At 43.8% G+C, this 26,664-nt stretch overlaps 2 protein-coding genes across 2 annotated transcripts in view; one reads left to right on the forward strand and one right to left on the reverse strand.

The window, feature by feature from the left end:
* The window catches only part of CCDC148 (coiled-coil domain containing 148), a 58,903-nt gene extending 48,028 nt beyond the window's left edge, over positions 1–10,875 (reverse strand). Inside the window, 1 exon segment of the mRNA XM_032114848.1 lies at positions 10,655–10,875. The gene's annotated coding sequence lies outside the window, so the exon portion shown is untranslated.
* A 157-nt stretch (positions 10,876–11,032) lies between these two features.
* PKP4 (plakophilin 4) overlaps positions 11,033–26,664 on the forward strand; it is a 72,162-nt gene continuing 56,530 nt past the window's right edge. The window contains exon 1 of the mRNA XM_032114108.1: positions 11,033–11,109. The gene's annotated coding sequence lies outside the window, so the exon portion shown is untranslated. The remainder of the gene's footprint in view (positions 11,110–26,664) is intronic.

The following is a 26,664-nucleotide window of genomic DNA, read 5'->3' on the forward strand; positions in this document are numbered from 1 at the left end:
AGGCCTGGAGACTAAGCAGCAAGGGAAAGTCAAAAGAGCATTTTAGCTGGAGAACTGACAACTAGACAACTCAGCAGAGCTGGAGGAAGCTCTAAAAGAAGGAGAAAAAGAGCTGCATTAGGGAGCTCTGCCAATCAGCATTACATGCTGCACAACTGCACAGGAGGATGCAAACTGCTTCTTTAAGTATCAGCAATACTTATCCAAGTTTGACAGAATGAGCAGTACCTTGCACAGATAAACCCAGACTTTCCCCAGTGTGATTTCCAGGCTGGCTTCTGGTTATTCTCCTGCCTTCCCCATCAGCTCACAGTACCTGTTCTAGTACCTGTTGATCATGGTCAAAAACAACAGCAAGGGATTTAAAAATAAATTAAAAGAAAACCAGATCGGGGTCAGAACCTTCAGCTGGATAAAGAGAAAGGGGGTACCACCTGACAGTTTCATCACTGCACCATACCTTTAGTAGGGTTAAGATTTTATTAGGTTAAATAAAACAAACCAGTGTGAAGAGACATTTCAAAATTATGAGTAATGTAAAAGCTAGATGAAACACCTGTCTTTAGAAAAATAACTACACAAGGAGTTGACAATCTGGTTTCTCACAAGCTTAAAAGAAATTCCAGTCCTCTGCTACAGACAGTCCGTCTTCCTCCTGCCTGCTTTTTTTGGTTTCTGACCATCTGAGCACTGCTTCTATTGATAAACTTGGGAAGGGAGTACTACAGTGACTGTCATCTACACCATATAATGAAGGCAAAAATAACATTGATGGAAAATTGGGAGTACTCAAAAGCTCTAAGAAGATTGGATCCATCACAGCCACTTCTCCCTATTAAAACCTTTTATTACTGCTCCCTGCGCAGCTGCCGCATCAGCGTCATTCTCCTGTATTACACATTTTGGGAACCATCATCCTAATCCGGGTCCATCTGGCCAGCTTTAAATTACAAGCTTCTAACACAAGAAACGCTGTCCTTTTTGAAAAATAACTATGGATACTAGTAAGATTAGCAGCAGCAGAGGTACCCCTCTGGGTAATTTATTTATTTATTTGTCCATTTGGCAAATTGTTAATATCTTTTCTTTCTACTGACATGTTTCTGATTTAACGTCAGTATTTGAACAAATCTTCACACATATTGACCTTAGCTTTACCTCCTTCCAAAAGAAACCAAGAGAATACACCCCAGGAACAGAACTGATGCAAAAAAAAACGATTACTGGCCATCTTCTGTAATTTTAGGGCTACTGTATGTGATTAACCAAATCCTTATTCCCTTCTAGCCAACCCATTTCTCTCTTCCACAATGATGTCATACATTTGTATTTGATCTCAGCCTTTCACAGACGACATTTTCTGTTATCACAAATTCAATATTATGACCTCACTAAAACACTGAGAGTGAATGCTAAGATGGTTTTGGAAAAGGACAAGATCTATATAAACCTGCATTTTATCTTCAGTAACTAGCAAATGTACTAATCAAAATGATAAAAGCATTGCCAGTTAAATTTATTTCTGCTTTAATGCAGATATATCTAAAAACTTCTCCAACACTATAAAAGTCCATCTAAGCCTGAATTCCAATACTCTGCCTCAAAGCTTTTCTCAAATTTCATTGCAGGCTCTCGGCTGGGAGTCTTGATACATCTTAGAAAGAAAAAGTACAAAAGATCAACCAGCCACCAAGCAGAAGTCCCTGTACATAGAAATCTGTCCCCCAAGAATGCCAAGTCAGCTCTGCTTACAGCCAGCCACAGCTAAACCTTTTAGCAGCAGTAAAAAGCACAAGGTTTATCAATTCTCTTTTTCTGCTTCTTTGACAATTTAGTATTTCACTATTCAGTGAACTCTTTTAGGCAATAAAAACGTGATGTCTTAAAAGATTTCATCTCCAACCAAACTCTTCAGTGCATTCTTAATGTAAGCCCTTGCTGGTGCCTGAGGTATATGACCTATGTTTATTTGTACATATGGGAATAGCCAATATTGAGGCAGGATCCTCCGTCCTTTCATTTAAATAGAAATTAAACTCTCCAGTGTCAGTCAGCATTCCTGGAGGAAGCAAAGCCTGGTGCCTGCCACAGACTGCTCCTGGGGATGAGTCAGGTCCAGTCCAGGCCCAGTTCCACAAGCATAAGTGCCTCCAGTGAGTTTAACCAGTGATTTTAAAAGAGCCTAATTCCACTGTCTCACTTCAAGTTGTTTGCATACATAAATCTTTGCAGGTTTGGGTCACCAGTGCCATTTTTTCCTCCCAGCTAAAGTGCTGCTCATCAACCAAGGGGCAGAAGGATTTCTGGCAGGGAGGCACAGTGCTTAATGACCCAGACATGCCTTTTGAAACAATTTCTTGTGCATGTTTTAAATCACTCACATTATTAAATGTAAAAATCAATAATATGAATCAAGTCTTCACAAAATACAACTTAATAGTATCACCAATGACAGTATAGCAGGGACTCTTCAGGTTTGTGCAAACAAAGGACACAGAATCCTGCGACAGCAGGTGTTGCAATCCTCTCAGTGGCTCACACAATGTACTACTGGGTATACACCACTAGGAAATCAGGGCTGAACCATGGACTTACTGAAAGCTCGGAACACAGCATCAACAGGAACTTGGATTATACCTAAGGACAGATGTTCCTAACAAATACGAGCTCAGAAAAAACTCCCAAATCCAGAAGTCCCTCATTCTCAGTGCTCTCTTTTGAATATCTGGCTATTTCTTGAATATTTTCTGGAAGGCTTTTTTTAAGATTTTAAAGTTTAATGGAAATGTTAATTGCTTAGCTACTGCGTGTTTTCATTTAAAGAAAAGGAATATTAACATGCAGTTGTTGAACCCTCTGATCCTAATTATTGTTAGGGAAAAGAGGCAAAGACTCACTCCCATTGTAGGGTGTGGAGTACAAACAACAAACAAATAATGAGCTTGATCCCTTAATAAGATCCTTTCTCTTCTAGTTGAACTAACTATCTGAAAATGGCACCCATCCAGAACGCGTTAATCTTGCAGCAGTCAATCCTTTCCCCAGGAAGAAAATACACAGTATAATACTTCTATCATTCGGTGTCAAAACAGTTGCTAGAAAAATCCCATTGTTTGATTGTAATTCAAATTTACATTCCCTTAAAGAAAGAATTATAGATCTCTTTGAAATAAAGTCAAGCCTCAGAAATGGTATGTTCCCAAAAGAGACATAGTCCTTTTTGTCTATGATAATCTCATTACTTCCTCATTAAGTAAAACTTAATCCAAAGTAGGAAGATCAATTTGAGTAACACTTATAACAATCAGCCTCATGGACTGCTCTGTCACACTACAGGGGCAGGGAATAGCTCATCTGCTTTCTTAGGATCTGTACATCACAAGAGAACTCTATTCCCCCTCCATTCTTTGAATATTCTTAGAAAATCCAAGAGAAAAAAACTTCAGGAACACTTAAAAAAACCATTGAAACAAGCAGATAAAAGAAAGGAAGTAAATGTTTTAGATGTTGGTAAGATGACATAAAAAGGGTAGGAAATGAAGTCACCCACATCATCTTGGATCAAGTGAGTCAGGTGGCACTTTATGTTGTTTTGAACAAAACATGCACAATCCATTTTCAGTAACCAAATGCAGTGGCCTGCTGCAGTCAGCACACCTGGCGATTGCAAGGTTTAAATGAAAGGATGAAAAGAGAAAATGCTCTGATGCTTTGAATAGTTAATCATCATAGAGCACTTGGGGTTGGATCTTAAAGCCCACCCAGTGCCACCCCCTGCCATGGGCAGGGGACGCCCTCCACTATCCCAGGTTGCTCCAAGCCCTGGCCAGCCTGGCCTTGGACACTGCCAGGGATGGGACAGCCACAACTCCTTTGGGCAATTCCTGGCATGGACAGAAGTCCAGCTTTGCTGAGCTAAAGGCAAAAATTCTGAGGCATCATTTACAGACTTCTGTAACACAAGAAATTTGCAGAATTTTTTTATATGTTGTTTTTATTAATGTTCTATCTAGATTTCTATTTATTACCTCCATGTACAACAAAAGCTAGAAAACTAAACAATATACTTGCATATATGAAAGATTAACTGGAAGATGTGAGGCTGAGTTATCCATTATAAGACCCTACAGTTTTCTCCATTACTTGAGAAATGACAAACATTTAATTAAATTGACCTGTGGCTGCCTGGCGCACAAAGCATACCAGCTATTGGCTAGGCTACTTGGAAAGGGTTGTTTGGAATGGTGCAGCGAGCAACTCAACTCTCTGCTACTCTGCACCCATCAGATAAAACACTTCAATCTAAAGAATTCATTTAGCACAACAGAAGCAAAGATGCTGTAACACAAAACCGCAGAGAATCAACATTCCCTGCAATGCAACAAAGTACCTGGGCTTCACACTTCTTATCAAGAGGCAGGATTTGCACTGTACCACAGGAATTTCAAAGATAGATTCCACGTATAACAACACTGGGCCAATGGAATAAGGATACAATTTTACAGGCAGGGTTAGTCAAGATGCTAGACTTCAAAAGGAGCTGCAGCAGAACAGTGTGTTCTGCAAGAAGCATCACATGCACTAACTGTCAGATACTGAAATAGTCAATACTAAGTAGTAGCAGAAGTTCAGTGGAAAACAGTTAAAGAAGCTCAGAGCAGGCAGAAGTCTTTGAGTCACTTTCAAAGAAAAAGAAAACAACAAAAACCTACTGAAGACTGGACTTTAAGAAATCTATGCAACATATCTGGATTCTGGTTGTTAAATCACAGTCCCATTGCTCTTCAGCTAAACCAACCAATGTGATTTTGTTTCCAGTGCTGCAAAAGGCACAATGGGAGATACGCAGTTTGGGAGTCATGATAGCTTCGTTTTCTATATCTAGCTAGATCTCAGATTTTCTCAAAGCAGGAAGGAAAACAAGAGTTCAGTTCCTTGTTTTATGGAATTAAAAAGGTAATTTTCAGTTTTCCTCGCCTTTCGCACATGCTTCTGTCCTTACTGTTGCCTTCTGTGTAGTATTTTTCATGAAAGCATTTCCACCTACCCCATTTTCACGGTAGCTTTTTCACTGATGTTTTTTACTTAATAAACCCAAATCTGTATGGAAGGGTTCCCTGCCCTACTGCTGGAGCCTCTTCCTCACAGCTCTGCTGACAGGCCAGTTTCTGCAAGCATTTCCTAATGAACTGCAGGCCGAAGTCAGCTGGCTTAGTTTATGTTGTTGGCAGTACAGTTTAACAGTGCTTCAAGAACATACGACTCCGCCTGACTAAGTCCAATTTCTCCTTAAGCCAAGATACTTCTCCCTGTTTTAGCCTATGAGAAGCTGTGGCTGTCTGGAGTTGCAGCCATTTGCACACTTATGGTTATACTTCAGAACAATTCTGCCTCTCACCTGCCCAAGTGCCACAGGTCACTGCCCACCCTGAGCTGCAGGTGGGACACACAGCCAGGGCAAACAGCCACAGGGCAGAGAGGACCTGGAGGGAGCAGGACCTTGTGAGGTAGTGCTGGCACCAAAGACTCTGTGTCACTGTCCTTTAAGCCCACCCAGATGATTTTTGTCTGAGTAGCGTAGCGGGAGTCAGAGCAGAACGTTTGTCTGCAGCCTATGAGAGACAAGCCAGAGGGACAGATAATTCATGTGATTTAGGAACCACTGCAGCTTATTTTGTCAGGAGCATCAGTACCATTTTGTACAGCTTTTGTCAGTTCTGCTAAGCCAAATTCCCAGAGTTACGTGCAGGGAAGCATTTGGCACAACTTCACCTTAAATTATTGCATAATGTTGTCTGATATCCTACTACAAAAAGCAACTCATCTTTGTCTGGGGCCTCTCAGTTACAGCCATTAGAAATGTACAGTCTGTAAACATGAATCAAATAATGTTTTTGCACATACATTTTCTTTGTTCTCTCCTTATTCAAAAGTATCTCTAGATTTCAGTCTGACATTGTGTATCCCTGGTCTGGTAAGAAAGATTACAATCTGGTTAATTTCTCAACATTTTTTCCAGCCTCATACACGAACTAGTTAGGAGATGGATAATATTTTGTTCAGCTTGGGAACTGTAGCAGTTGGTAGAAACTGCAAAGGATTTTAGCAGGCCTTCCCCTGTCCTGGAGCAGATATAAGTACCTGCATTGTCCAGAGCTGGGATGGTGAGGGTTTTTTTATTTCTTTGTGGGCTTTGGGGGAGTTGTTGTGGGCTTTGGTTGTTTTTTTTTTTTTTTAAGGTTGTTTACACAACAATTACTTACAAGCTTAGGACCCGAAAAACCCACAGAACAGACCAACTGCTGATTACCTTGTCTTTACTGGACATCCCACTCGGCATTTCCTGCATCTTTTCCCCAAATTATCCACTTGGCTGTTGCCAGGTTGCCTGTTTATTTCCAGGTGCTGCAATATCCAAGAGCAACCCTGACTTACAGGTGCATACGTGTGATGAAACCTGATTTCACCATTGGTTGGCTTCAGCAGCACAGCTCACTTAAGGACATCCCTTTTCCTGCTACCCCAAACACAACACCATCACTCCACTCCTGGGGAAAAGGTTACTGAGCTTACACTACCAGTCAGCAAGTTGTTCTTCCTCAAACCTCCTCCATTTTGCTGAAACAGGTATCAGGGCTAAACATTTCCCATTCCTGCCAAAAGAGGAGGCCCCCCACTCCCGCTGTACATTGCTACTTGCACATTCCTTAGTGCAGGCATCACAGGCAGGAGCAGTGCGCTCGAGAAAATTGATCCAACTGGAAAAATAACAGCATATATGCTAGGGAGGTTTCTGGGGAAGCTGGATCAATTCTGTAATGCAGCTCCCTGCACAGTGGCAGGACCCTGTTGCTGGCACTGGGAAAGCTGGAAAGAGATATCATTATAGGGCAGCATTCTCCTTCCCATGGCAGCTGGGTTTGAGCCAGAGTACAGGGGCTCTGCAGTCAGAAGGCTGGTGGTCATGCTGAGCATTTTGCACGATCTATGATCAAATACTCCTACTTGATGCTTCAAAGCCATGCAAGAAAAAAAAAGAATGAAAGTGCAAACAATCTGGCAGTATCCAAACAATTTTCCTCAATATTTTGTTTTACCACAGGGAAAGAGTAATATCTATACATGGCAGAGCAGTAATTTTGAATGGCACTGTCTGAAAACAAAAGTTTCTTTAAAAGCCCTCACTGAAAAAGCAAAATGTCAGCCCACCACTTTCCTCAGAAATACACAAGTTAGGTGCCTTACCTCCCCAGCTAAACAACAAAAAGCAGGAGAACATTTAGTGCTTTTTATACCAAATGAAATTACAGTTTCAAAACTACCCAAAATCAATTGTATTGTGATTGACTGAGTTGCTGTGACGTCAACACAATGGTTTGCAGTAACTTTTGAAATCAAATTGTAGCTTTTAATGAGAAGAAAAAGCCCCACACATCTAAATAACTCCCCATGTGAGTACTAAACAGCTGCTCATGTGTTGTGTTAGCCTGCCATGAGCATCACTTTCTTCCCCAGGTATTTTTTTCCCAAACCTTCATAATTTCAGTATCTGGAAGAGATTACAGTTAAAGCAGGTAGCATTAAATGGCTTCCAGAAAAAATCAAGCCACAGCTCCCATGCCCCCAAAATAACCCCCCAAAACCAAACCAACCAAATTCACAAAACCGAAACAAAACAAAAAGGAAAAAAGAACAAAAACAAAGAAACAAAGCAACACTGGTTTTGTGGCTGATATTTATCACTAAAATTAAAAGATAGGCGTGTCAATGTTCTGCAAGGGTTGTGAACATCTGTGGAACACATATAAAAAGAAAGACTTGATTATGGATTAATTTCAGAACAGATTAAACAAAGCAAAAAAACCATATTAATGACTTGAAATGCTGAAGAAGCACAACAGCAGTAAAACAACTAGCAAATACCTGTTAACTACATTGCCATCTAAACCACTGGAAGATGAGCACAACCACTTTAAGAGGTCAGATTCAAGGCTCAAGAGAAAGCAGTACGATTCCAAAGGAAAACATGAGACTAGGTTATTACGATTTGCAAGCATAGTGGAATCATGGCTTTCCAAACGACACTGAGAATGAAACAGACCATCTTACTTGCAAGTCACATCCAGAGGAAGGCGAAAAAAAAGAAACTGTACTTGCTTGTTGCTGATTCTAAAAATGATGTAAGAATTAAAATGTATATTTGACAAAGGCCACTATCAGCTAATGGAATAAGAAATCAAAGAATCACACTTCATGCAGCTCTTTGCATTGGAAAGTTAAAAAGGGGTGCCTTTCCATAGCCTGTGCTGTCCCTGTTGGACAGGATTGCTGCACTGGGACACACAACAGTCAATTAGATAATGTATTGGCTGCTCAGGGTGCCAAAACAAATAAACCAGCTATGAGGGTATGACTAATACCATATAGAATTAAATAGCTTTTCTTCACTGACAGTCATTCAACATATTTCCAAATCTGACAGGACTTCAAAATGTTCCTTTCAATTCTTTCTACTTCTATTGTGCCAAAACAAACCGGCTCAAGATCCCTTTCTCCTTCTCAACAGTATTTCTTACCCTTTCCCGTCTCACCCCAATGGGAAACTCTAAAACACAGCTAGACCGTGCAATGCATGGCTCTGCAGGGATGCAGGGCACTTAGAACAGCCTGTTCCTGATCATTCTGGCAGTTACAGTCATCCACCTGGAACCACCTAGCACCAGGAAGGCCTGGAGATGGCATTGTGCCACCTCCCGTGTCCTGCCCATAGCCTGTGCCTTCCATAGCCCCCACAATGACATTCAGGAATAGTTCCATTTACTGGGGGGCAAGTATGCTTCCTCATTTCCCAAAAGCTATTACCAACGAAAGCCAAGCCAGCAAAACAATACCCAAATTACAGGTGAAAACCAGTTGAGACTGATTTGAAGCTAATTTAATTAAACCTTTGGTAGAAGCAACCTTGCAACTAACAAAGTTCACAGCTCTCACACATCCTGCACTTTCTCCCCCCTTTATTCTAGATCTAGTTACTTCACATTTTATCTTTCCTTTACTCCAGCTCTCCACTCTCATTTGACCCTTCCCCAACTTATTTTATTTCACACCTGTTACTCTTTATTTTACTAAGTTCCTACTGTTATTCCCCTCAGCTCCTGTTTCCCATTTCATAGACAGAGACCACTATTCTGGTTTGGTAATATTTTATATGTAGTTCACATGGTATGAATCGTGAGATTTTTCAGAGCAGTAAGGACTCAATACTCCTGTTTATAGCTGCCAAGCATTTTCCATGTGGATATCCTCATAATATAGGAGTTCCTACTGTGTTATTCAATATAAAAATAATTATACAAATAGCAACAAGTACCTCAGAGATTAAATATCTTACCAATAGCCTACACGGTTTCCATGTAGGAGATTACATTCCAAGTGGGAAATTCAGAAAAGGGACTATATATAGAGTTTAAAGGTGACTCTCCATGTTCAGCTACCTCCTACTTGCTACCTGCAGTTCCTTCCTAAGCAAAGGATAATGAAGGACATAGTTCTAGCTGCAGCACTTGCACAAATTAAACCACATCACAAGTTCATGTGTCCTGATGCCTAAAATAAAACCATGATCCACCCCGTCAAACACTAAACCGAAAAACTGACCTGGATGGAAAAAAGACACAAGTTAAAATGTGGATACTTTTATCATGTTCCTTTACAGCAGGCTTTCTACACCATCTGCATCAATACAACAGGGGAAGTGTTGCAGTGGGGATAAAAGATACCTTCCACAGGGAAGAGGGGGAATAAAACAACCTCTTGGGACAGCAAGAGCTGCTGATTCAAGTGGCCCTTTGGTTTTGGCTCCTTTTAGCCATTTACAGTGTCATCACTGTACTAGTCAGCGAAGTGGAGAGTGTCTATCACTATCGCACCTGCACGGTGGAAGGAGAGAAATAAGTAAATGGAAAACCAGTCACACCTGGGATACACCGGGGCAGTCTGTTCGGGAGGCTGGAAGGAGAGGAATGGCACCACTCAGCCCCCCAAGACACACTGGGATGGCGAGTTCAGGACAGGCATGCGATGCAAAAAGTTGATCAAGCATTTAATACACCCAAAGCCTGTTATTGAAATGTTTTACAGCGGTTTTAGGGATACTAGCTTTTCTTTTTTACATCTATAATTCTTACACTCCATCAAGAGAGTTCGGCTGCTACTGGAAGCTTAAAATGGTGGGAAGTTAAAACGCTAAGGAAAGCGTTTTCCCATCTTTCCCAAACGCCTGGACTTGGTCCGTCGTGTCTGAGCAGCGCCGCGGGCTGTGCGTTCTGCCGGCACGGCGGCTCACAGGCGCCCGGGACGCGCCAGGTCGGGCGGGACCTCGGGGGCCCAGCCGGTGCAAGCTCCCTGCCCAGGCAGGCTCAGCCGGAGCACGCGGCACAGGGTCGTGGCAGACGGTCCGGCTCGGCAAAGCCCCTGGAGCTCCGGGCTGCTCCTGCTCCGCTCCTGCGGCGGTTCCTTCGGCGGGGCAGGAGGCGGCCGGCACCGAGGGACGGGCACCTCCGGCCATCGCGAGCACCCCGCACCGGCCATTCTGCAACCGGTTAATCCATCCACGCGCGCACACCGCTCGCCCCCGCCGCACTCGGACACTCACCGCGACGGCCCGGCGGTGTGCACGCGGAGGAGCCTCCCGCCCCACAGGCTCGCCTAGCGGAGCCGCCTCGGGCACAGCGCGGGTCCTGTCAGGCCACTCCCGGCAGAGTCGCCCAGACACGGATTAGGCTGGGCTGGGTAGGGTTGATCGAGCCGGGTACGTCCCGTCCCGTCCCGTCCCGTCCCGTCCCGTCCGCCGCCGGCTCCCCCTCACGGCATCGGTAACCACGGCAACCTCAAGTCGAGCCGGCATTGGAGGGTTTAACGAGGGGCAGCAGCCAATGGAACGCCGCCCCAGGCCGCGCCTGGCCAATGGAGGTGGGCGCCGGGGCGGGCGGTGCGTGACGCGCCGTGCGGGCGGGGCGGGCTGGCGGAGCGGGCGGCGGGGCCGCCACCATGGAGACCCCGGGGTAGGGCGGGCGGCGCCCCGGCGGGGCCGCGGGGCTGCTCCGCGCGGTGAGTTGCGGGTTTACGGGGGAGGCCGCGGGCTGGGACCGCCGCGCGGGAGAAGCGAGGTGCGGGGAGGAGGGCGGGCGCGGGAGGCGAGGCGGCGGACCCCGGCGGGGCATCGTGGCCGAAGAGCCGTCGTCCTCGGGCGGGAACCCGCGGGCGGAGCAACGCGCGATCTCCGTGCCCGCGGGCCGCCCGGAGCCCGGTGGAGCCGCCCGGAGGGGCCCTGGCGGACGGAGGTGCCGCCGCCTGGCCCCTGCCCCAGGCGCTGCGCGGCACCGGGCGGGAGTGCGGAGCCCGGGCCCGCCGGTGTCCGCGGTCGCGCCGTATGCGTGGGGTGTGCGCGGCGCTGCGCCGGGAGCTGCGAGCCGAGCGGAGCCGCAGCGGCAGGGCCACCGGGCCTCACCGCGCCTGCAGCGCCGCACGGCCCCGGGTGGCGGGGCCGGGTGGGGACGCGGCGGGTGGTGCGAGGGATGGCGGGGTCGGCGGAGCGGGCGGGGTGAGCCGGCAGCGCCGGGCCCTGCACGCCCGGTGTGCCCGCACGGGGCGGCCGCGGGCCCCGGCTGCCGTCCCGCTGTTCCCGGGTGCCCCAGGCTTCGGCTGCCGTCCTGCTGTTCCCGGGGGTCCCTGACCCCGCTGCTGTTGCGGCGTTCTCAGCACGGGATTTAAATACGGATTTTTCACCCTTCGTGTGACCGCAGAACGAGCCGCGCTCCCGTCGCCGGGTACTGAGGAGCCGGGGAGCATCCTCGGCCCGCGCACCGGGAGCATGGCTCTTGGGGCTCTAGTAACTTTTTGCGGTGTTTCCTCGCCGTCTCCGATCAAAGACGAGGAGCTGGGAGCGGAGGAGCACGTGCAGGGTTCGGGCGCGGCGCGGGGAGCCGCGGCCCGCGGGGACAGGTGCCCGCGCTGCTCGTGGCGGTGCCGCCGGCCGGCCGTGCCTCGGGCACGCTGCAGTGTGTGCGAGAACAGAAAGTGCTCTGCAGGTGCCGCTTACCGAGTGCGACTGCCGTGGCTTGGGCTGGGAGAGCTGGGAAATGGAGTCTCGCCGTGATAAAATAAATGCTGATGCTGAACCCAGGCTGTTTCAGCACAGAAAAGTCAGAGTTGATGACTCAAGCCCCCTCTGGTTCATTTCTCCTCCCGGCTGACGCTCAGGAGGCATGGGCAGTTCACGGACAGAGAACTGAGTGTTTCTGAAGTGCCTCTGTTTGCCCCATAGACCTTTGTACTTTTTTCTTTTTTTTTTTCTAAATAGCTTCCCGCTCCCTGTTAATTTTACATTAGTCATTGCTTCCAGATTCGACTGTTTGAAGGAAAAGGTGTGGTTGGACTGGGAGCACTAGTGTTGCATGAACTGGCTTTACAGTTTTTTCAGCATTGTCATTTTTTGATAAATTGGAGTTTAGAGATTAGGAGATGACAAGGATGATAACTTTTTCCCTTTAACTAATAACTGTATTTTTGAGGTCAACACCAAATAATGTGTTCACGGTGATAAAAACATCGGAACCTACTTAATGTAACTTGTTTAGTTAGGAAGAGACAGTAATTTGGTCTTGTTCATCATGTTTCAAGTGGGGGGATGGTGTTTTGGGGGCAAAAGCTTTTTGTTGGCATTTACATGCTGTAATGTTTCTGTTAAACAGTTACAATGTTATATGCAAATAAATGTAACCTGTCTGTGAAAGATAGATTGCAGTAAACTTTCTCCTTCTGTTGAAATTGCTTGTGAAGTGCTCTATTGCTGCTGAAATAAGATGCTATTAATATTTTTAATTAAGGTAGAACAGCTGATAGGCCCTTTCCAGTAAAAACTGTCTTTTTCCCTTTTATCTTGTTAGATGTTCAGCATTAATAGGCATTATCTGTAATAGAAGTTCTCTTTAAAACACAGTTGGAGAAAGTTTTGTGGGGAGTCATCTTCTATGAGAGGGGAGGATTTGTTTTAATTTTTCTTAGAATGTCAACACTGGTAACACCTTTGGAGTTGCTTTTTTCAATAGTAATGCAGGATCCTTTATAATGAACAGTTGAATTCAGTCACACAATGTAAACAGGGAAAGTGATAGGATACATTACCTTTTTACGGAAGCTTCTTTGTAATAGCTAAATATCATTCTAGTGCATTTTTAGGTATTTTTCATAGTCAGTGATAGTATATGCTATGTACAAGTAATAGTAATCTTAATTAGTAATGTGTGTCTGGTGTTTAGTGTAGAATCTGCACTGAATCTGAATCCCTGGAGGAAAAACTGCATTTTAAATAAACAGGAAAACATAAAATAAGAACTTCACGTACTTTTCCTTCACCTTATGCAGATTATTCAATACATTTAGTACAGATGAAGAGCTAAAGCAGTTCTGAAAGATAGGACTGTGTGAGTAATGTCTTAATTTTGTTATGGGGATTTTTTTTTTTCTTAATTGTGATGCTGAAAATAATCAAGTCCTGCAACATTTGGTTATTTGTTTGGTCCAGGAAAGTAGTGACTAGTTCAGGGAGTTCAGTGAGCTTAACAAAATTTTTGTGAGTGTAATTAAGGAGTAGTTTGCTTTAGTACCAGGGACATACTCAGTGTAATATGGTACAGAAAAGATCCCTAAAAAGGCAAGCAGAACTCGTGATACTTGTCTGGAAAAGCATAGCTATGAGCCTGTTGTTGGCCATAGTCTGTATTGCTCTCAGTTACTTTTCTGTCATTTTCAGTCAAATCAGTGAGTCTGGATAGGTTACATGGAATTGCTCTGGATGAGCAGCTGTGCTCTTTTTCAGAGGTAGTTGAGCAGAGCAGTCCCCAGGAGCAGAGAGCTTTTCTGAGCTCCTAGGGGCAGCCCGCCAGTGCCTCCTGCTCCGGAGCGCTCAGCCGGAGCTGCGGGTGTGCAGGAGGTGGCTGGAGGCTGCCCCGCTTGGGAACAGCAAACTCCATGTGCCAGGATTGCGTGGGACACCACTGGCAAGAGTTGCTACAGGAAGAAACGTGTTTTGCTACCTTGTACAACAAGCGTGTGGACATCTCCCAAGGAACCTGTGTTGGTGTGGGTCAGAATTCTGGAATTTTCAGCATTTTTGCTTAGGTTTGGTGGGGTTTTTTTTTCTCAAGCGAAAATAAGATGGCAAATCCTTATGAATATGGCATGTACTGTCAGTCCAAATTAAACCAGTTCCACTTTAGTAATTAGGTGGGAAAAAAGAGAAGGCCTGGTATAGCTTTATGTGCGAGTGACCGGAAAGCCAGATGTGAAATTGGGCTGTTGGGAATGGCCAGTAGCTATCACTTGCTACTGCCTCCGCCTTGATTGCAATGTTGCTGACAAGAAGGCAGTTCAAATGCTAGTGAAGATGGAGAGTAAACACATAACCGCAGCCAAGCCCAGAACCAGGGCCTGTGGAGATGGCCCTTCCCGAGGAGCAGGCTGTGCTGGCTCTGGCAGCAGAACTTGGGAGTGGAGCTGGAGGGGCTGATGGCACCAGGCGGTCTCTGGGCATGCTTGGGAGCTTTGCTGATTCTCAGCTGCTTTCCCTAAGGCCTGCGAGATGTCCTAGTTCATTGGACAACTTCTCATGTTCTTTTACCCGAACAGAATACTCATTTTTTCTGCTTGGGGGAGGTTTGCAGAGGAAGGGGAGGAGGTGGATAAAGACAGACAAAAACTGCCTCTGGTGGCCTTCCCAAAGCTTTTTCTTGCACGGAAGAAGATCCCAATGTCTTGTCAGTTAAATTTCTGCAGCTGGCAGCAGTGTTCAGACCTTTGCTCCTCTCTCCCTTGCTGCCCTTAGTACCTCGCTCCTTTATTTCAAGGCAGACGAGAGAGGCCTGGATTTCAGGGGGAAGAAAGGAGTCCATCACTTTCACAGGAGATCAATGTTTTTCTTTTCTGATAGTGGGATCCCCGAGTCTGTCGTTAGAAGGGGAGGCTGGAGGAGAAGGGTCTGTGGGTGGTGTCTCTCAGCGGCTCGGCTGGGCCGTGGGAGGCCGGAGGACTCTGCCGTGGAGCCGCCGTGTGCTCCAGGGTCAGGGAGGTGACTCCGGCACAGGCTTGTCCTCCTTTCAGGATCGGCTGCGTGAGTCAGCGCTCGCTTCCTGAAGAGCGAGAGGTGTCTGGCTGCGAGGGCAGCACGCGGGAACCAGCCCGGCCAGTTCGCTGCTGCCTCTCCTTGCCTTTCCTCCCCGCGAAGACAAAGGCAGAGCCTTTGGCTGACGGGATCCGTGGAGAATGTCTGGGGCTGGCTTCAACTTTCTGGTCCTCTTCGTTGCATCCCACTCTTACAGGCAGACAAAGCTTCGGAAAGTTGGGGAAAATGTGTGCTTTGTGTATGGTATCTTTAAACAAGGCACCATTTTAACAGAATTTTTTTTAAAAGCATACTTTAGTGATACATGTGTTTTCCTACTGTTATTGCAATTTTAAGATATTAAGAAAAAGAAATTGATACTTTTCTCCAAAATGTCTCCATGAGCATCTCTTACAGATCTTCCCCCCCCCCCTTTTTTTTTTTTTACTTTGCAAAGCATTTTAGAGATTTCTTACCTAGCACTAGGAATTGAAGACCAGTCACTTCCTGTTTAAATTGCTTTTAAAAAGAATTTTAAATATGTCTTTATTTTAGTGGAGAAAATTAAACTGGGAGTTGTTACTTTATTTGAGAGTCATTAAACCATTATTCAAGAAATAAGTAAAATTACCCCCCCCATGTAGTGTTCTAACTACAATGAAATGTAGTGTGTTTTTGTGAACCTTAAATTGACATTATAGCTGATCTAATGTTTTGATTGGTATTGTGATGAATTCATTATTAAAGAGGAGAAAGGAATCTATTGTAAATTCTTTGAAGGTGTACAAGTTGAAACTTGCTTTCTGCATCACAGCTCAGTGGGGGGATTTTTAATGTATTTACTGTTTGTGCCATGGGTTGATGGTTGTGGGCAGGGAATGAAATTCCCCTGTGGCTGTGGGATCTATGCGACGTGTGAGGCAGGTGGTTCACAGCCTCTGTGCAGGCTGTGGGATGAACTGCCCTTCAGGGTTTGCTGAGTTTGTGCAGAGGAGTTTAGGGCACCAGGTTGCCATTCCCTGATGAGTGAGGTACATCTTGGAGCATTGCATGGGGAAGCTCTGTTGGGATTTGCTTGTCTTGGGGTACCTTTGCTGGCTGGCAGTAGGGGTAGCCCTGGATCGGGTTGGTCCAAGAGATGCCCTTAGACTGACTGGGGCCACCTCCAGAGGCAGCAGCAGCAGCAAGAGGGAGAATGTCCTGGGAGTAGGTGGAGGGACTGAAGGCAGGAAGGTAGGGGCAGTTTTTCTAGTGTCAGGTAGGGCAAGGGAGTAGCAGAGATCTGTGAGCAAGTGAGGAAAAGAAGGAGCTGTGGTGTGATGCCAAATATTGCCTTTTGTCCCATGAGGTCCAGCTCTAAGGAGCAAAGAAGAAGCATTTAAAAAATTCAGGATTTCTGTTTGTCTGGGTGCCAAAAACTTTTCCTGTCTTTATCTTCTTATCAAAAGCTCCTCATGTTCTGTACGTGGTATGGCAAGCCAAAGGCTATCATCTGGGCTATGCTTTTAACCTGTTTTTGTAAGTGTACTCAAAAGCATTTGCATTACACATGTCCAAATAGGAAGCACCTAATCTATCCCTTAGTTTGCTTTATATGATCTTACTTAATGCCATCTGTGCTAGAAATCTGATGTGAACAGGAGATTACCAGTTTGTGGTGGATTTCTGTCCTCTTCAGGTAATGCATCCTAGGTGCTCTGAAAAGAAACCTTTTCAATTCCAAACCCATGTTCTTCACTGTCTTGCCTTGGCAGAACTTCCTGTTATGTAGCCTGGGAATTAACTATTGGCATGTTTGTTATCATAGAGGTAAATTTGATTGGTGAAAACTAAAACCAAAGAAATTCACCTATCTCTGAAATTATTTCAGACAAATGATAAGTCCTTAACTTCCACGTTAATGTGACAGGCTTAAAGCTGAAGCATTTCTTTTGCAAAATAAGCCCCAGGTGGTGTGTGTAATGTAACTAATTTCAGGGGTGCCTGGACAGGTGGAGCACTGACTGTTAATTGGAGACATTCTGTGTACAGGTGTTTTTGTGTCATAGTGTTCAACAGTTGTCTTCTGCTAATTCATGCTGAAGTCTTGTGTGGTATCTAAAGATACATTGGGAGACAGATCTCAGAAAGAGTTAGTATTTTCATCATGTTTTTATTTAAAAACAAAATTACCATATATTCTTATTGAGAAATAATGCAGCAGTATTATAGCATATTGTGAAAGGAGATTTAATTTGTATCATACCTGTGTCTAAACTCCAAATTGACGTGGCCCTCTATGAAGTAGAGGGAAGTCCATGCTCCACAGAGCTTACAGACAGAAAGACAAAACTTAAACTGATGAAACAATTGGAGAAGATACCAAGAGCATGTTTTTATAACACATGCCTTATCCAGGGTTCTTGTGATCCGGTACTACACCTGGGCTGGGGGGCTGTGTAATTTGATTCAGCCTTAATCAAAGATACACTGACAGAACTTGCCACTTGTTGCTGCTCCATAGCCTTCATATGCAGCTTTGTCCTCATAACTAATGTGATGAAAATACCCAGTTCCATATTTCAGCTGAAACTGAAAATATTGGCAGTGAGATGACTGATACAATGCATCACTTGTTCCTGGGAGCGTGTTTGTATTTCGGATGGGAGATTAAAAGGCATTGAACCCAGAAATCTCAGATTGGCTTGTAGACTTGTGAGATGTGCCTGTTTGCTCTGTGTTATTTGGATTATCACATAAAGAAAGAAAATTGTGAGTTGCTATTGTTTCTTAATGTAATATGTAGCAACAGGATACACTGAGATTTAGGAAATTTCATTGTCATTAAATACATTCTTTTCCAGAAGATACTTTAAAAAAAAATCGTAGTTTAGAGTTCTTTAGAGAATAGATGGGCAGAAAAACTTCTGTGGTTCAAGAACTTGACACTTCTTAAGGAAGTTCTGAAGTTCTGGTAGAGAGCACTGCCTGTTTTGGGATGCTTTTTGTTCCGGCTGATGTAGTCAGTCGTTCAACACTCAGAGTTTTTAAATTTAGTTGTGGAACACAGGTTATTTTTAAGCAGCAAAAAAATTCACCAAGTCACGTACTGACACTGAGATAAAATCAAAAAACTGCAACGACAAAGGACCCAAATCCCAAAACAAAAACAACCACCCTGAAAATATGCAGTAATTAAACAAGTGGTGAGTTAGCAAGGAACACTGAATCCAGGAATTGGATTTGTCTGATGAGCTACTGAGTTTTATTTTGGCCGACTTGAGTGCTCTGAAAGGAACCACCCACTGTCCATCGGGAGCTGCTGCTGCATTGATCTAGTCTGGAAATGTATTCACACAGTGGAGGAGGATAACAGTTTTTATTAAACTTAATGCATTTATTGCTGTTCATAGTGAGTAGATTTTAAGTATCTTTTTTAGTGTAGTAGATACGAAAGAATATATCCTGAATCACAACTTCCTGCTTTTAGGAAGTGTGGAGTGCATTAGATGTAGGACATTTTGCCTTGTTACAATTCCAGCAAACGCTGTTTTAGTGATACAGTTCATTGTATTAGTTAATATTGTATTATTGAATTGTTTTGCATTACTAGTATATTGATTTAATCTATAATATAAATATTAATATATTTCAGACAAATTTGAAATGCTAAAGGAAAATACTTTGTTTTAGATAGCAAAGATAATTCAAGTTAATGCAACTTTTCCAGTATTTTCCTTTGTTTTCTCTGCATCTCAATGCATCACAGGTGTCTTATTGCAACAGAACAAAAATGTTTTACTATGGCAATATTCCAGATTTTTTTTTAAAAAAGTTGAAAAAATATGCTTTATGTGCAGGAGTGCAAGCTATGGGATGATATTTTCACTTGGTCAAGTGTTACCAGTTCAAATGTGACCGTGTGCAGAGCAGTGCGTTGATTAGTCAGGCTGTGTGCACATCTCACCGGTAGAGCAGCTGTGGAACTTCCAGCTCGGCACACCAATGACCGTGCATGAAAGCCCAAGTCAGTCTGCACCAACCCAAATAATAAACCTGGGCTCTGCAGCACCCTGCTGGGGTTGCTGTAGGAACACCTGGAATCCTCAGCTTTCCATTGAGCATTGGGGCTGTTTTCCCAGAGTTTACTGAATCCTGTCACTCTAAACTGATTGTTCTCCAACTTGGTGTTGTGATTGAGCATTGTGAAAACAAAGGATTCTGCTGTGCAGACACTTTCTGTGTTTTGAAATATAAACATGACCTTTTTCCTTGTGCATGGAAGCTGATTTATCACGCTTTAGAGCAATGTCCTGGTGTGAAAAGTTCAGACAGCCCTTCCTTCAGCTGTGCAACACTCAGGAAGGCCTCATTCCACAGGCCAGCAGCTGCCTTCTACTTGTATGGAATATCCTTACAAAATGAAGGACTGCTAACTCTGAGCAGGTCACTTCAAGAGTAGCTCATGCTTCTCTTGGAGCTGATAATTGGTTCATCCTTCCCCCAGGTTCCCTGACACAAGCAGGCCTTTGGAGGAACTTATTACTGTTGTCTGTGCAGCAAACAGCCACCTGCCTGTGAGGGTTTTCTTTCCAAATATTTGATGTGTCTGTCTCGCTTCCAAGTCTTTAGTGGGCAAACTTAAACATGTTGGAGGAAGGGGAGACAGGATGTGCTGCTGCATGGATTGCGTTCGGCTGTTTCCCTCCTTGCACAGGATCTTGTGGAGGCTGCCTTAGCTTTGATCTCCGAACTTAAAACTATCCTCTAGCTGACTGAAATGGTTTGCATCTTGCACAGAATTATAGCCAGAATAGAGATTTTTATCTTAGAAGCAAAAATACCTTGTAAGTCCAGAAATTCAAGGGTGGTGTGTCCTTTTCCCCAGTACAAACATAAATACTACATGTGAAAGCTCTGCTATGTCATGCTGCTGATGCCCAGGAACTCACAACCAGCCCCGGAGCCTCTGCTCTGGCAACTTATAACAGCCTGAAGCAGGAGGAGAGCAGGGATGTACTTGTGATGTCTAAACAGGCTTCTTAACTTTCTTAATTTTTACAACATTTATTTTATCAACCCTCCCATTGTACTGCTGTCTTTTGGATTTATGCTTGATCAATGGATTTTATTCTTTCTTACACTACGGTATGAGGTGAAAATCCTTACAGAAGAGTTTAGTTTGTTGAAATTCAAAACTGTTAAGCTTGCTTGACCTGTATTTCAGAACCAAGTTTTGGTTCTAGACAACAGATGAATCACCACTGTTCTGCAATGTCTCTTGTTGCAAGAATCACTTGTACTTAGAGCTTTTAAAAGGAGATTCCTTACAGAATACGGGGAAAAAACTTCCGGGAAACAGCTAATATTTGGTGTTTCTTCAAAGTATTTATCCATTTTACAGAACTTGTAAAAAGATACGGTAAGTTGGGATTTATCTCCTTTACAATTACATCCCCATAATTTAGCTGAATCTAGTAATTCCAGACTGGAGGATGCTGTGTTTGTGCAGCCAACTCATTTCCTTGTGGAGGCTGGGAGAGAGCCCTGGGGTACAGAACACCCACATGCTCAGGTCCCCGTCAGTCGGGATTAGCCGGAGGGATCTCTGCTCTGCTGCACTGGAGCTGTTCCGAAGGGTTTGTGGATGGCTGGGTTTACCATGTGCTTGTGATATTTGGACCTTTTCAGTCTCTAAAATGGCACAGTTCAATGGGAAGACAATGCTTGTCACTGAGGATATGCTATTTTTTGAAATACAGTGCTTGTTAATGCATTCGCTCATCTCTCACAGTGCATGGAGTGAGCAGCTCTCTGTTCAGTAGTGTCAGGGGCTTAGTTTGCCTTTCAAAGGCCCTTACTGATGGACAGCCTTGTATGCTCTGAAGTTTAGACTTCTTGCCAGTGTACTTTTTCAATATGAATGTGAAGCAGTTTGTGTGTGACGTGTTAAATTTGTGAGACTTGCGACTCCATTATGAGCACTAATGGCACCCTTTCAGTTTTAGGTGTGCGTTAGTTTTTTACCCCGTTTTCCTTGAAACAAAAGTTGGTGTTTGATATGAATAATCTTGTCCAGGATACTGGCAGTGGGCCTGGTGAAACTGACTGATGTGGTGCTAATCCCTGGCTTTGTTTCTGTTTTGCCTTTTTTGTCTCATAAATGTGTGTTAGGAGATGCAGTGACTGTGCCTCTCACCTCGCTAACGTTGACCATTTCTTCTTCTAGAGGAAAGAACACATCTGTCAAACTTCCTGAAGTATAGGATCTGTGTGGGTTTGCATGGCAGATTCAAAGAGAATGGTGACTTGTGTGTGCAGAGTGACTTGGGTAGGGGACATTCTGCATCTCCCTCAAGTTATTGTTTATCATGGCACAACTACAACTGTGATACTCGTTTGGGTGGGTTAGAGCAGCTATGGCCTTGACTTGATCTACACTGGACAGACAGGATCAGATCCCTCTTTATCCCAAGTGTACTGAAACTAAGATGTGAAGTCTTGACACAGTACTAGAGAGGGGAGACAAAGTGGCTTGAGCTAATGGTTTTCACATGCCAACTTGTACTATAAATGAGGTGGAACCTGAATGTGTGATTTTGTGGGTATGCAGATGCACCTGGCGTTGCTGCAGTGCTGTGGGTAGGTGCTAAATGCAGTAATAGCTTTGGTTATTAGTTAGTTGAGCTACTGTATGAGGATCTAGGTGTATATTTTATTCAAGAGCCCTAACTGAAATGGCCCTACCACAGGAGGAAAGCCAGCAAATCACCTTGATTTGACCTTAACATTTTCCAGTTGCAGAGATGCCAGCAGAATGTGAATCAAAGCAGTACTGCCTGTAAACACATCCCAGAGGAGCCAGCTACTTTCTGCTGGTTTAACTCAGATTGAAGGAGTTTGACTCCCCTTAAGGTAGATATGATTTTATTTGTACAAGTAAGAAAAAATAAGTCAGAGGTACCAGTATGATAGGAATCCTCCCTATGGATCCTAACAGCGCAATTACAACAGTGGAGAAAATAGCCACCAGTAATTTTGTTCTCAGATGATATATTCACTATACCCTTCTTTGCTTTTCTGAAATGTTCAATTCACTGGGAAATTTCCTAATTTGTAGTTACCGTGATAAATTTCTTTATGGTCATTTAAGATCTGTTTGGTCTTCTCTCAAATGTTTCCTTATCCTTATTTTTATACCCAAGTATTCATAGAAAACAGTGTCTTCTCAGTTTCTGTTTCAAAAGGTTTCTGGTGATAAAAAAAGGAGGGCTTGGTTTCTTTATCATCATGACAGCCTTTGAATTCAGGCAGACCAGCAGAATCAGCTGCAAATGTGAGGAACGGGGCCTGTGCCAGGTGCTGAGTTAACTTCCATTTCATTCTAATGGGAGCAACACTTCAGATTCTCTGCTGAAGTGTGTTTTTGATGCACTCTACAACAGCATGTTCCATCACTGTGGCCATCTCACGGGAGCAGCTGTGTTATTCTCTCCAGTTACTTCTTGGTGATGACCTTGCTGTCTGTCACAGAAACTTTCTTTGGTGACTGTCTGTGACTTGGGTAAAGAGCATTGACAAGATCAATACTCCATGCCCTTCTTGCCGACCAAACCCCCCCCCCCAAATTTGGAAGATGTGAAGGCCAGTTGTTTTGCTGGTGTTAAATGTGATCAATCACAAAGGAATTCCTAGTGGAGAAACCTCTCTCCAGATGGAGCTTTGTGTTAATGCTACTTTTTTCTCTTCCTTCCCTTAAGCAGGCTGCATACATAATCATGGTCATTCGACAACAGACTGTGTTTACCTTATTCTGACTGAGGTACCTGCTGGGGTATTACCTGGCTGTGTTTTCTCTGCAGACAGATGTTTCTGTCATTCATAGTTCCTGTGCTGCTTTAGTGAGCCCTGGTTGGCTTGCTTTTCTCTAGCATTCTCATAACTCCATTACTATTTGACTTGGAAAACAGCAGCAGACAGGTAGATTTCTCCTCTCCCCTTAGGCTAGGAAGGGAACATCAACCTTCTTTTGCATTTCTATCTCTTTTAAAAGTAGGTATGCTTCACAGATAAGGAATCCTCTATTAGCTTAGATGTACAATTGCATGCCTCCGTGTGTCATCCCTTCCACTGCTTTGGATAGATATGGATTTGTTTGGGAGCAGGAGCATCAGACGGCTCTGCTGGGCTCAGCTGGTTCACGTTACCACATTGTTTTCTATTTCGTAAGACTTGGTTCTTCTCAAATCCACCACTAAAGTTACGGTTATGCCTACTTGAATTATCTTTCCATTTAGAAAATTTTATCAGTCCATAATAATGTGCTCCATGGCGATTTTGGCAACTGATTTTTTTCTGTTCTGTCTTTTAGGCTTGAATTAGTTGAGTAATCTTTTTTATTTGACTGCTTTTTTTGTCACCATATCCATTAAATGAATAGCTGTGCCCCACCACTGTGCTGATTATTCATGCCTCCATTGATGTCTAGAGCAGCTGGGTCTTACAGGACCAAGATTCCAGTGGTATCTGTTTCTAATAGAGCTTCTACCCCACAGTGTGAGTGGCCACTGCTAGCAGCTCTCTCTTCTCTGCTGTTGGAGATTGACTGAACAGCATTAATGGTTATGCTGTAACTTCTATCCTTTGTCATGTGAAGGAACTCCAGTTACAAAACTGAATAGCCTCCAGAGAGATAACTTCTTTGACTTCTTTTGGTGACATGACTGTTCCTACCCTTTGATTTTGCTTTGGTCAGTGGGTCGTACAATTCACCTATGGATTAAGATTGTAAGTAATAAATTGCGAATATGACAGAAGTCTGTTGTGAAGACAGTGAATTGATAGTTTATTAAGAAAGCCTTTTATTTTTCTGTTGAAAGTTGGTCGCTCTGAGCATGCTGTACTTTGCACCAGTGCAAGTTTTTCCATCTTTTGCTAAGAGGTTGTCGGTGAGGTTGGGTCATCAGTTCTTCAGAATTCAATGTGAAACCTGCAGTTCATATTGCCATTCCAGTAAATAGTTTCACTCTCATGAAGACTGACTTGAGGATAATGGAGTCTGAAGACTTGTCCCACCCCTGCATGGTGTTTGTTGGTGACAGGTATGGAACAAGTAACCAGCCTTGTGTCAGAGCTTTGTCCTGTGCCAGCTCTACCACCTTTTCCTTTCTTTAAATGCTTTAATTTCTTGTTCCTATGGAGGACAGGGGTAGTGATGGTAGTGATGTTGGTTTTGAAAGGATATCAGACTGGCTTCACCAAGATGAGGGCTGGCTCCCTGGCACTGCTTCTGGCCTTGGAGACAGGCCTGACCCCAGAGGCACAGGCGTGCCATGCAGTGCCACGGTCCTCGCACCATCCCTGGTGCTGGGACCACAACAGCAGTGTGTGGGCAGGACAGTACTCCCAGCAGGAAGCCTGAGTTGGTCTGTGCTGGATTATCAACCTGGCATGGTTCTGCTCAGCCCTCGTGCTGTGTTTGGGTAGTGGCTGCCCTGCCTCGAGTGAGCTGTGCTGGGGTCCCCAAGTGCCCAAGGACAGCAGCTCTCCAGGATGGCATGAGCAGCGTACTCTGTCAGTTCAGTTTAAGTAAATGCTGTCTTTGAAAGTGACCATAAATGACAAGGGATTTCTTGCTTGTTCCTGGGCATATCCTTCCTGTGGTTCACCAAGAGGATATTGACAGGCAGCAGCAGCATGAGTATTAAAAACAGATAAAAATGGGACAAGGTAGTGTGTGTGCATGTTTACCCTGCTCTAGGTGAATGTGTTGATCTGAAGTCTGCATTAATAACCTTGCTGAGGGCTACTTTTAAAACATAAAAAAAAAGATTTTGACAGTATTCATCAGAAGATGTGCTGAGTGTTACTTGGAATTAACCGGCAGCATTACTGTAGAGAAACAACTTACGAAATGTATTTGCCATTTTAAAGAAGCAACTTCTTTAAAAATCTTATTTGAAGAAATAATTATGTGCATACTATATATATACATATATATATGTATGACATTTTTCCTTAAATTTTTATTGCGCTTTAGTTTGACAAAAGAAGTGAGGTGTTACACACTTCTTTTAAACACAGTACATGTAAGGTAGATCTTTGAGCCTACTTTTGCCCCTCCTTGCTGGGCATGTTCACAATTGCTCTGGTATTTGCAGCTTTACCTCTCGGGTCGTATGGGAACTGAAGTAACAGAGAATGTCCTATATTGAGTTAAAAAGAACCTAACAGTTTGAACCCTCTATTTGTTTGTGCTATTGCTGAAAAGCTCCATTTTAAATGTTTTGTATTTGAAGTGGTCTCTCACAAATGGACAGAAAATGCAATTAGGTGGATATGCATTCTGTTACCATCTGTAATTTATCCTGCTGTGATATTGAAAAGATAACTAGCAGCTGCCTTGGAGCACCTTACTGAAATGGTTCATTTTAGGTGGCATAAATGGTTTGTGTGCCAAGTATTTTCAATTTCTGCAATACAGTAATTTGGGTGTTTGCGGATTCCTTCTTTCCCAACAGGCCTGGATTCGGGCATTGCCTGGCTTGGGGCCCGTTCCTGCCCGGTGCTCCACTGCTTCCTCTGCTGTACTTTACAGTGCTTAGAAAGTACAGTTCAATAGGAGCTATCTGAAATTGTGTATATTTTTATGAAGCTGAAGTAAGACATTCTAAAAATGGAAAGATATGCCTCTAACTACTCTAACAATTACTCCGTAAGCATTACATAAAAGAGCAATAAAGAGCAATCTCGAAAGCGGTGGAAGTGCATTCTTTTCTGCTGGTGTCATCCAGGAGTGTATTTCCTGAGTTGTTGTGTTGACTTCTCCTGGACTTGCAGAGAGCAAGCAAGAGCAGGCTTTCTCAGGTTTGAAAGTGGAAATCCCCTAAAACGCTAATTAATTGTTGTATTTTTTTAAGACTTAAAATTGTGTAATTTTCCAACTCCCTCCTTGTTACTGAGAGGCTTTGCTTTTGATTGCTGCCTTTTAAACCCTTCATCCTGAGATTTGTGTTACAGCACAGTGAAAATAGCTGGTTGAGTTTGTATCTTCACTGTTGGTAGAGTTGCTTATTTAAATATATCAGTATTAATTGTCAGGCGTATCTAAATCCTAAGAGTGAACATTTAATTTTTTCTATTATCTGTAGTTGTGAAATAATCTAAAAAATCATGTTTGAATTTGGAAGGGCAGAAGAGAACCCCAATATTCCATTTAGGGGAGACAACAACACTTAAATAAATAATGTCATTTATATTGTCTGATACTGGCAAGAAGGTAGCTGTAGCTCTTAAATATTATCCTTGATTATTGTTTTGTCTTTCCTGCAGCGACGTCAGTATTTCAGCTGTTACTGCTTTTCCCAAAAGTCTCTGCTTTATATCCAAACACAGGCAACTTCTGCATAAAATTTGCATTGCTTTGGTTGCTTTCTTCTGACTTTTCAATTGATCCAGCTTGAAGCTGGGTGCACAAAACTTCAGTGAAGTAGTCTGGGAAGATTGTGCATTTTCAATGCAGTGCA

Source organism: Corvus moneduloides, chromosome 7 (genome assembly GCF_009650955.1).
Source record: "Corvus moneduloides isolate bCorMon1 chromosome 7, bCorMon1.pri, whole genome shotgun sequence".
NCBI lineage: Eukaryota > Metazoa > Chordata > Aves > Passeriformes > Corvidae > Corvus > Corvus moneduloides.